The sequence below is a fragment of the Macaca nemestrina genome, chromosome 4 (assembly GCF_043159975.1).
Source record: "Macaca nemestrina isolate mMacNem1 chromosome 4, mMacNem.hap1, whole genome shotgun sequence".
Taxonomy (NCBI): Eukaryota; Metazoa; Chordata; class Mammalia; order Primates; family Cercopithecidae; genus Macaca; species Macaca nemestrina.
The window spans coordinates 26,016,086-26,028,350 of record NC_092128.1 but is presented as its reverse complement, the minus strand read 5'-3'; the positions used below and the strand labels follow the sequence as shown (position 1 = coordinate 26,028,350).

The 12,265-nt window shown below is 43.1% G+C and overlaps 1 long non-coding RNA gene across 1 annotated transcript; it reads right to left on the bottom strand.

The window, feature by feature from the left end:
• Window positions 1-452: 452 nt before the first annotated feature.
• On the bottom strand, window positions 453-10,174 carry LOC112424836 (uncharacterized). Its single transcript, XR_003015778.2, has 3 exons — window positions 10,117-10,174; window positions 3,826-3,915; window positions 453-756 (listed from the first exon to the last, which is right to left on the bottom strand). It is a non-coding gene; the product is annotated as an uncharacterized lncRNA (long non-coding RNA).
• Window positions 10,175-12,265: the final 2,091 nt, after the last annotated feature.

Here is a 12,265-nt window from a genome sequence, read left to right as displayed (position 1 = left end):
TACAGATGCCCACCACTACACCTGGCTAATTTTTTGTATTTTTGTATTTTGTATTTTTTTCATTTTATTTTATTTATTTATTTATTTATTTTTGTATTTTTAGTAGAGATGGGGTTTCACTATGTTGGCCAGGCTGGTCTTGAACTCCTGACCTCATGAGCCACCCGCCTTGGCTCCCAAAGTGCCGGGATTACAGGCGTGAGCCACCGCACCTGGCCCCAGGGCCTCTTCTATAGACAGGGCAGCCTGACAGGAGGAAAAAGAGGCAGCCACTTCCTGGGCCCCCATCTACCCTCACCCCATCCCCACTGAAGCATCACGGATCATCCGTGGACCGTTGAAGCCCTCTTGGCCTTCCCGGAGTAGATTTCCTGGATGGGGATGCCGTCCTCCAGACACCCCTTCCCAAGCTGCGTGCTATAAACTGAATCCCCAGCATGGAAAACAAAAGCTTTGCCGGCCCACAAATCACTTTTAATGATCCCTGAAAGAAACCATCAGTAAACCTCAGGCAGAGATCTGGAAGTCTGGAGGTATGGCTACAAAAACACAAGGTGAGGAAGGTGACATATCAAGGCTCATTTCACTTGGGCAGCATCTCTGTTGCTTTCTTTCATGGATCATTGTGTTTGCCTCTTTGTCTGCCGGGAGGTAGAGATGCATCTTACCTGAACACATTAGGAATTTATAGTTAATCTTGAGCTGTGATGAGCCTTATCCATCTCGATATTGGTACCATACTTGGAACTGTGCTGCCTGTGTGTTCAGACAGAGGGATTCGATTATAAACAAAATGCCTGCAACAAATGCCAGCCTTCTCCTATTAGAATGTTAAATGGTCACTGTAGCTGTGAGCGCAGAAGGAAAAGCTATTGTCAGCTCCCTCCACCCCTCACCCTACTTCATTTCTTCTGCCCTGCCTTCCCCAGCCTCTTAGGGATCTGGTGTGGTGATGAAATTCGGTCCTCACCTTTTTAGCCTGGCCACAGTCCCCTCCCAGGTTTAAGTAGATTCCAGAGCGCTAGAGCCCATTCGACAGAGAGGAAGTGCATCAACTTTTATAGCCCTGATTTAATATCACAAATATGGTAAATCATATTTTCAAAAAATGGCCAGAGTCATATTTCCAATATTTCTGGTCCCATGTTCTTTCCTGAACTTTTCACTCCCTATTAAGGAGTGGAGTCTGCTTTCCCCTTCCTCCGAACCTGGTTGGGCTTTCTGACAGCTTCAGTGAATAGAGTGCAGCAGATGAGATCCTGTACGGCTTCTGCAAGGCTGGGTTATAAAAAGCAATATTGCTTCTGCCTGGTTCTCTCTTTCTCAAGATGCCAAGCTTTGGAGCCCAGCCACCACGCTGTGGGGAACCCCAGGCCACATAGAGAGGCCGTGTGTGGTTGTTCCAGCTGACAGTCCCTGCTAAGGTCCCAGCTTCCAGCTGGCAGCACCCACCAGACCTGGGAGTGAGTGAGACTTCAGATGATTCCAGCTTTGACACACCCCAGCGTGTGTGGGTGGAGCACAGATGAGCTACCCCTGCTCAGCCCTCCCCAAACAGCAATTCGTGAGCAAAATTAATGCCCTATTGTTTCAAGCCATAAAGTTATAGGGTAGTTTTGTTGCAACAGGCATAGCAACTGGAATAATGACTCTTCTAGCTCTGGAATCTAGAAGCCTGAGAAGACTACTGCGCTTCTCACTCATGGAGTCAGGTCAATCTCAAGCCAGGCCCAGAAAGCCAAACACTGCATGATCTCACTTACAAGTGGAATCTAAAAAAGTTGAACTCACAGAGGCAGAGAGTTGAACAGAAGTTGCCAGGGGATGGGGAGTGGGGAAAATGGGAGATGTTGGCCAAAGGGTACGAATTTTCAGTTATAACATGAACAAGTTCTGGGATCTAATGAATAGCATGGGTGGTGATGGATGTGTTAATTAATTTGACTGTAGTAACGATTACACAATGTACATATATGTCAAATCATCACATTGTACACCTGAATACAGTCTCTCTTTATTTGACAATTCAATGTTTTTTTGGGAGACCGAGGCAGGCGGATCACTTGAGGTCAGGAGTTCGAGACCAGTCTGGCCAACATGGCAAAACTCCATCTTTACTAAAAATACAAAAATTAGCTGGGCATGGTGGCATGCACCTGTAGTCACAGTTACTCAGGAGGCTGAGGCATAATAATCACTTGAAGCCAGGAGGTGAAGGTTGCAGTGAGCCAAGATCATACCACTGCATTCGAGTTTGGGCAATAGAGTGAAACTGTGTCTCAAAAATTATATATATATTTTAAAAATTTTTTAAAAGAAAATACCAGTGCTTTGCTGAAGCCAACAAGCTTTGTGAAAAAGCACTGGTACAAGCCAGGTGCAGTGGTACCAGCTGTAGTACTAAATCGGAGGCTTGAGGGAGGAGGAATAGCTTGAGCCCAGGCATTCAAGACCAACCTGGGCAACATAATGAGACCCTGTCTCAAAAATAAAATAAAATCATTTTTTCAAAAGCACTAGTACAAATAAAAGGCTTGATAGTTTTACTGTAAAGAAAAAAGTCTAGAACAACCAACGTTAAATTGGTCATTTTTGAGGAGGAGAATGGAATGTGAGGTGATAAATTGCAGACTTTCGTTTTTTGCTGTATATACCTCTGTATTATTTGAAAAGAATGCAAACAAGTATTATAATTTCTGAAATTCTAAAACCAACCAACTAGCCAATTAATAAGTAAATGTCTTGCTTGTTGATTGACTTAGAATTGAAAAGATAGAACGGACATGTCTTGCCATCCCCGGGCTCTTTCTGGAGCACTTGATTCCTTTCTGGATGTTGGCAAAAGGGACGGTGATGGGGAATCTCCCGTTAGACTTCTTCCCCTTTCCCACGCAGGGCAGGTCTGGTCAAGTACAGGACACCTGTGGCCCATAAGGTCCTGGGATGATTAGCAAACATCAAATCTAAGCAGCACCAAGCAGCCTCCCTCTCAGGATTTCTAAGAAAGTCTGATACCCAGATGCTGTTTCTTTCATTTGAATGTGAGGATGAAGCTGTTTCTTTACTTTTCTTTTTTAGCACAAAGCTTTTAAAGCCATACCATCAGTTAATAATGCACCTTGAGTTGTTTGTCTAAAAATGGGAATAATTTACTCAAAGAACTACTGACGAACACTTGCCAGGTTTCTCTGACAGCCACCGGGCTCAATTTTGGGAGATGTTAGTTATGAGTAGCTGGTGACATTGGGAGAGATAGAGACTGAATTCATGGTTCAGATCCAGTAACAACAGAAGTCGGTCATTTTGAAGTGGATACAGCTAATCTTGTGAACGGACATGGCGCCAGAATGCAATACATTCTTATACTTTATTTACTAAGCAAACAGAGGCAAATGGCTCAACTTCTCTTTTATTCACCCCTGTAACACTCAACTGAGCTCCCACTTGTACCAGAATGTTCCATCCTTAGTAAAATGAACAGCCAGCAGACAGCATATGAATGGCTTGTAAATGCAAAAGTGTTGCCTTTTACCTTGGATGTGCCTTGGCCAGGCCATATGTAACTTAAGCCATGGCTACCGAGAGTGACATTTTATCAGGTTCCCCAGGGAACGGCAGTGGCAGAATCAGAAATACAAAGCTGACCAACAGCTCTCTTTTCATGCTAGCTGGAATTTACCGAAAGTGAATCCAGACTGCAAAAGGGTACTGAGGCTGGGTTAGAAATTATAAACCTCCATGAGACACAAATAAAACACACTTTCCTATCAATCAGCCAGCAGTACAGGAGAGCACTGCCAACCAGTGAGACGTCTGAGAGCTTACCTCCACAAGATTTCAGTGGAGTGGCACTGGGGAGCAGGTAGCGTTTTGATTGTGAATGTTTCTTCGATTTGGCACTGCTCTGAGATGGAGCTGTTCCATAATAGATTTAGTGTGGTTATATACACAATCTTGTGATGCTGGCTAGCAGAAAGTTTGAATACTCAAGTGATACTTTAAATATACTTTTCAAAGGAAAGCATTTTTAAGTACCCCTCAATTCTTTCATTTCTTTTATCCTTTGAAACTCGAGGTGTTTCCTCATCAAACAGTACATTCTCTTTAAATATACTAATCACATGCTAAGCATTCCTTGCCCTCTTTTTACAAAATGATCAGATTAGGAAGAATGACACTGCAACTGTATTGCTAATTTCTTTATCTGTCCTTACAAAGGTTTAGCTTTCCAAAGCAGCTTTAAAATTTAAGTACCTATAAGATGCCATGTGCAGTCAGGTACCAAAGCTACAGTTCTACCTGCAATGGCTTTCTGTTTGGGGTGGCAGTTCTAAGCATTAATGTATTAATGTGCACCAGAACGATCTGAGGTACAATTTTTTTTTTTTTTTTTTTTTTTTTTTTAGGCAGAGTCTTACTCTGGCGCTCAGGTTGGAGTACAGTGGTGCGATCTCAGCTCGCTGTAACCTTGACTTCCCCAGGCTCAGGCGATCCTCCCACCTTAGCCTCCAGATAGCTACTACTACAGATATGTACCACCATGCTCAGCTAATTTTTTTTTTTTTTTTTTGAGAGACAGGGTTTTGCCATGTTGCCCAGGCTGGTCTCCAATTCCTGGGCTCAAGTGATCTACCCATCTTGGCCTCCCAAAGTGCTGAGATTATAGCCATGAGCCACCACACCTGGTCTGGGATACTATTTATTTATTTATTTATTTATTTATTTATTTATTTATTTTGAGACAGAGTCTGGCTCTATTGCCCAAGCTGGAGTGCAGTGGCCTGATCTTGGTTTACTGCAACCTCCGCCTCCTGGGTTCAACCAATTCTTCTGCCTCAGCCTCCCGAGTAGCTGGGATTACAGGTGCCTGCCACCATGCCTGGCTAATTTTTGTATTTTCAGTAGAGACAGGGGTCTCACCACATTGGCCGGGCTGGTCTCGAGCTCCTGACCTCAAATGATCCACCTGCCTCAGTAATCCCAAAGTGCTGGGATTACAGGCACGAGCCAGCATGCCCAGCCTGGGACACTTTTTAGACGTGTAAATACCTGGGCCCATCCCCAGAGGTTGTGTTTCATTAGGTCTGGCGTGTGTCCCCTGGCATCTGCCTTTTAAACAAGCATCCCAGGTGATTCCGTTGAGAGTAGTCTTGAGCCTACACCACCCCTCCAGAGGTGAAAATCTCCACGGCCTTCCTGTCTGCCTACACTAGAAAGTGCCGTTGTGCAGCATTTGACACTTCTCTGTCGTTTTGCTTTTCAGAATTGACTTTTTATGTAATGACTTTATTAAAACTCAAGTTTTACTTTTTTCTGTTTGTCCTGCAAGGTACAGACTTGAGATAGAAATAGGTTTGGGACCGGGCGCTGTGGCTGACGCCTGTAATCCCAACACTTTGGGAGGCTGAGGCGGGCAGATCATGAGGTCAGGTGTTTGAGACCAGCCTGGCCAACATGATGACACCTCATCTCTACTAAAGATAAAAAAAAATTAGCGGGGTGTGGTGGCGTGCACCTGTAATCCCAGCTACTTGGGAAGCTGAGGCAGGAGAATCACTCGAACCCAGGAGGCCGAGATTGAGCGAACCAAGATGGCACCACTGCACTCTAGCCTGGGCCACAGGGTGAGACTCTGTCTCAAAAGAATCATAATAATAAAATAAGTTTGGAGGAGCAAGATTACAGGGAAGTGGATGTTTAAAGTCTAAATCAGAATCTAATTTTGATGCAAGGTGTAGTGTTCACTTACTAAAAGCAGCTTAGGGATTCTGAGCTAAGAAATATTCATGTGAATAAGAAAAAAATCTATTGTAGAAGTGAATTATACATTCTTTTCAGAAATGTCATCCTCTATTTCATTAAAACAGTTTTAACGCTAAAGAAAAAAAGGCATGTGTCCTGTTTAGCTAAACTGTAATTGCTGAAAGTATCATGATAGGACATTTCATTCTCCCAGCCCCCAGGCTTCCCTCAATTCGTGTTAATAGTCAGGTTGGCAGGACACACATCTTGAACACTGAAAAGGTCATCACATCCTGATTCAAGACCTCATAGCTAAAGAATTTATCATCTTATCATTGGGTCAAAAAAATCGTTACTTCTTTTTTGACCTTCCATAAACCCCCTTCTCTCCCTAAGGCTCCTCGGCATAAAACAGAATTGAGACCAACTAAGCAGAGTCACAAATAGTACTTCCCATCTGTTCCCTGGGCTTCTTAAAGATGGTCACCAAGGTTAGGAGAGTGGAGATTACTCCTGAACTGTGTGGATAGAGTGAATAAAGTTGTGAAGTCTCCTCTCCTCTGATAATTAAGGGTCTGACCACAGGAGAAGAAGAAGAATTAGAAAAATGAGTGGTACTGGATGATTATTGTTTTGTTTGTGTGTGTGTTTGTTTTGTCCATTTGACATCCCTTTCTCCTTCTGGTAATTGAATCCCTCTTTTCTATGGGAAATTCTTTATGTGTGGTTTGGATAGAGTTGCCCCTGCCCATTACCACAATCAGAGTACTTGGGTTCCTCTTCTTAACCCCTCCACACCTCCCCACCGCCCCGCCCCAATCCCCAGCCCTAGAGTAGTTGGCTATGAGATAGGCATACAGACATATGCCTTGAAGGGGTCAGTCGATAACCTCCCTGGTACTTTTCTGCCAGAGGTACGAGAAACCTTCTCTTTCCACTGGGATTGCTAAACCAGCAGAAGGGGAATGTTGGGCTGTGGGGTGTCATCATTATCATCATGATGAAAGAGCCTACCTGAGCTAGGAAAAGATAGATGGACCTCAGGTGACATTATTTGAGCCCTGACTGCAGCTAAGTCTGATTTTTAATTACCTGAGTCCATAAAAACCCTCCCATCACTTGAGGCCAGGAGTTTGAGATCAGCCTGGGCAATATAGTAGACCCTTCCCTCTTCAATCAAAATTTAAAATGAGCTGGGCATGGTGTCATGCACCTGTGGTTCCACCTACTTGGGAGGCTGAGATGGGAGGATCGCTTGAGCCCTGGAGGATGAGACTGCAGTGAGCCATGTTTGTGCCACTGCACTCCAGCCTGGGTGACAGAGTGAGACCCTGTCTCAAATAAAATAAAACTCCTCCATAGACTGTTTGCCCTTAGGTTAGTTGAGGGTGGTTCTCTGTCACTTGCAACCAAAAGAAGCCTAAGTGATACAGATTGTACATTTGTCCTTGAGATTTATGGCATGGTGGAGTGGATGCCACTGATGCAGCCAGTGGCCTCATCTCCCAGCTGCTGTGAGTGATATCTAATGACTTATACCTGCGACAGTCCTGGAGGATTGCCCTTGAATGACAAAGCACCTTCACCCTGAAATGCGTGGGAAGTTACATCCCACCCTGGAGTTAGGCATGCACTAACTGATACACTTCTGCCGCAAGGTAGGACAGCTCTGCAGAGCAACTTCTGAGCTCAGGCTCCCCAGAGATCCACCAAGGCTAGCGTTTACCTGAGGCCACACAGTGCTCAGCTCTTCCCCTTCCATATCTGCTTTTCTTGCCCCCTTATAATTTTCCTGAAGAGCCTTCACTCAGTATATTCCTTTTTTTTTTTTTTTTTTTTTTTTTTTTTTTTTTTATGGACTCTTGCTCTGTCACCCAGGCTGGAGTGCAATGGCGCAATCTCGGCTCACTGCAACCTCTGCCTCCCGGGTTCGAGCAACTCTCCTGTCTCAGCCTCCCCCGTAGCTGGGATTACATGTGCACACCATCACGCCAGGCTAATTTTTGTATTTTTAGTAGAGACGGGGTTTCACCATGTTGGCCAGGCTGGTCCCGAACTCTTGACCTCAAGTGATCCACCTGCCTCAGCCTCCCAAAGTGCTGGGATTACAGGCATGAGCCACTGTGCCCGGCGCCCTCGGTACATTTCTCAGCACCTGAATTCCTGCCTTGGCCTCTGCTTTTAGGGAATACAATCTAAGACACATAGTCTTTTTTTAAATTCATTCTCATTTTAATCAAATAAATGTATTACATGGTTAACAAGCAAGAAGGTATGAAGAGGCTTTTGCTGGTAAACAGCAGTCTCCTGCTCAACCCTTCTCCACCCCCAGTTGAGGGGGAATTAATCTTGACTCTTCTAATTCCCTATTACCTATGTCAATGATTTGAATAGCAAGCATACATTATTTCCATTTTCAGCATTATCTGCTGACGTCCCCCAAGGGCGGAGGAGAAATTTGCTCATTTATACTGCCTTTGCTCTCATTCTCCCCATCCCCCACCATCATCATGTATCAGAAGCTTTGCTTCAATTAATAGTTGTTTGTTTGTTTGAGACAGGGTCTTGCTCTGTCACCCAGGCTGGAGTATAGTGGCCTGATTCCCGCTCAGTGCAGTCTCAACCTCCCGGTCTGAAACCATCTTCCCATCTCAGCCTCCTGAGTAGCTGGCACTACAGGCATACGCCACCACACCTGGCTGATTTTTGTATTTTTTTGTAGAGATGGAGTTTCACCATGTTGCCCAGTCTGATCTCGAACTCCTGAGCTGAGGCGATTCACCCACTTTGGCCTCTCAAAGTGCTGGGAGGCATGAACCACTGTGCCCAGCCAATAGTTATTTTTTATATTATTGTGACTATTATAACCTATAACCATATTTCATCAAATGTAAGATTGTCATCAATTGTAAGATATATTAGGCCGGGCGCGGTGGCTCAAGCCTGTAATCCCAGCACTTTGGGAGGCCGAGACGGGTGGATCACAAGGTCAGGAGATTGAGACCATCCTGGCTAACCCAGTGAGACCCCGTCTCTACTAAAAAATACAAAAAACTAGCCGGGCGAGGTGGCGGGTACCTGTAATCCCAGCTACTTGGAGGCTGAGGCAGGAGAATGGCGTAAACCCGGGAGGCGGAGCTTGCAGTGAGCTGAGATCTGGCCACTGCATTCCAGTCTGGGCGACACAGCGAGACTCCGTCTAAAAAAAAAAAGATATATTATTTTGTGGGTACATAATAGGTGTATATATTTATGGGGTATGTCAGATAAAGTTTTGATTCAGGCATACAATGTGAAGTAAGCACATCATGGAAAATGGGTATCCATCCCCCCTCAAGCATTTATTCTTTGTATTATGAACAATCTAATTATGCTCTTTTAGTTTTTTGTTGTTACTGTATTTTTGTGTGTGTGTGTGTGTGAGACAGAGTTTTGCTCTTGTTGCCCAGGCTAGAGTGCAGTGGTGTGATCTTGGCTCACTGAAACCTCTGCCTCCCGGGTTCAAGCAATTCTCCTGCCTCAGCCTCCCAAGTAGCTGGGATTACAGGCATGTGCGCCATGCTTGGCTAATTTTGTATCTTTAGCAGAAATGGGGTTTCTACATGTTGGTCAGGCTGGTCTAGAACTCCCGACCTCAGGTGATCCGCCGGCTTCGGCTTCCCAAAGTGCTGGGATTACAGACGTGAGCCACCATGCCCAGTCATTCTTTTAGTTCTTTTTAAGTGTATAATCAAACTATTATTGACTATCATGACCCTCTTGTGCTATCAAATACTAGATCTATTCATTCTTTCTACTGTTTTTGGTACCCCTTAACAAACTTCCCCTTCCACCCACCCCCCACCCCTGCCCACCCACTACCTCTCCTAGCCTCTGGTAACCTGTACTATTATTTTATATACTACTAAGAAGACAAAATGTTTCCAATTAAGCATGGCATACCATCAATTATATATTGCATCCCAGTTTCAGAAATAGCAACATGTAAAAAAATGTTTTGTCAGTCCCCCTTCCCTACACACTAGAATATCAGATCCATTAAAGCAAGCACTTGGTTTGTTTTCTTCACTGCTGCAGGCTGGGTAAAGCACACAGAGCTCAATGAAGAACTGTTAAATGAATATGCAAATTCTGATTCCTCTTGAACTGCACAGTTTGTTATGATGCAGTTTGATTCTTATGTAGAATTTGCTTAGTTTTCTAGGAACCTCCCATTAGTAGTTCCCAAATGTCCCAGCATTACTGTCACATATGCTTTCATTCCATTCTCATATACTCAAACATGTCAGTCCCATTTTCTCTCCCATTTAGGAGGACTCTGGATTGACCTCCTGAAGCCCTCTGTCCTTCTGTTCCCATCTCTACCTCCCTCACCTCATCTGGGAATTCCCTTTACTGCTCTCTTGTGTTCTTTTTTTCTTGATCCCATGTTTCCCCTTTTTTGGATTACCACCTTGTTCCTATGGAGCATATCCTTGATTACCTTCCTGGGAAAGGTCATTTTTGGGGAGTGGTTGTGTGTCTAAAAAGATCTTTATTATACCACCCCATTATTGATTGATAATTTGGGGTAGGTAGAGAATTCTAGAATGAGTATTAATTTTCACTCAGAGCTTTGAAGGCTCCATGGAATGAATCAGTCCTCCTACTCCCACAGGCACTGTGGTGTGGCCTTCTTTGCTAATCAGCTGCTACTCTTCCATCTTCCTGCCATTTCCCAAAAATATCCTGAAATCTGTTTATTCTTGCTTCATCTCCATTTTTTTTGGTCTTTGTGAGTTTATCCCTTTTTAAAAAATTTATTTACTCTTTATTATTTAGTAGAGTTTTAAGAAACAGAGGAAAGACATTACTTCTGGTTACTGTTTTTCCATTGGGGATTTGTTTTTAAATAACATTTCCTTATTTCAAAGTTAATATATGTTTATTGAATAAAACACAAATAAGCAAAAGCAGGAAAATTGTATCACCTGTGATCCCACTGCCTAGAGAAAGCAATTGTGACTATAGATTTTTCCAGCACTTTTTACTGTATGTCACATAAAAAAAGTTGTCATTGCTATTGTTACCCACTGCTATCCCTATTAAGGGGTGGGAGAAAGAATGCTGGTAACAGGAGATCCCTTTGTGAAACACTATAATGGGAGGGGTAATGCAAATTTGGAGCTAGAAGCTGAAACAGAGGATTATTCTACATAATTAAAGGGGATAGCAGTGCGTTTGGGGCTAGAGGGAAAGCCAGGAGAAAGTGTACAGAGGTCAGGGATGTTGAGTGTTGTATTAAAGATGAATGGCAAAAAAAAAATCCTATTGACATCAAGGTAGGAAAAAAGAAAAAAAGGAGTTTCAAAACTAGACCTGACTGATGGATCAGTGCTTGCTTAAGGATGTGAAGTGTAAACACACTTTATTGTATTGTTCGATGATACCTAAATTAGGAGGCTCTTTCTCAGAAAATTCAAGAGCTACTTAGTCATCTGTACAATTCAGCATGAGAACAAGTATTACATGTGGAAAAAGGTGATATTTAGTTTACATAAACATATATGTAGATTTTAGGAAAAATGGGACCATTTTTATACTGGGCACTTATATATCATGTTTTTTTCCACTAAATATATTGTGAATGACTTTCACATTATTAAAAATTCCCCTACTGAGACAACTGAATAGATATCTACCTGCAAAAGAAAGTAAAAAGACAGCACACAAAAATGGGAGAAAATATTTGCAAATCATGTGTCTAGTATCCAGAATATGTAAAGAACTCCTACAACTCAACAACAAAAGGTAAAACAGTGAAACTAAAAAATGGAGACAGGACTCGAATAGAGATTTCTCTAAAGAAGCTATACAAATGGCCAAGAAGCACATAAAAAGATGCTCAGTAGCATTAGTCATTAGGGAAATGCAAATCAAAACCACAAGATGATACCACTTCACACCTACTAGAATGGCTATAATAAATCTTTTTTTAAAAAGATAGAAAATAGGCTGGACATGATGACTCATGCCTGTAATCTCAACATTTCGGGAAGCCAAGGTGGAACGATCATTTCATAAGGCCAGAAGTTTGAGACAAGCCTGAGCAATATAGTGAGACCCTGTCTCTACAAAAAATTTGAAAAATTAGCCAGGCATGGTGGTGCACATCTGTAGTCCCTGCTACTTGGGAGGCTGAGGCTGGAGGATTGCTTGAGCTCAGGAGTTTGAGTTTGCAGTGAACTATGATCACACCACTACACTCCAGCCTGGGTGACAGAGCAAGACCCTATCTCAAAAATAAAATAAAATTAAACAGAGAAAATACGTGTTGGTAAGAATGTGGAGAGATTGGAGCCCTCATACATTGGTTTTGGGAATGTAAAATGGTTCAGCTGCTGCAGAAAACAGTTTCTTTTTGGTTCCTCAAAAAGTTAATGTATGACCTAGCAATTCCGCTCCTAGGTATACACTCACATGAATTAAAAACAGGTACTCAAATACATGTACATCTATGTTCGCAGCACTATTCACAATAGCC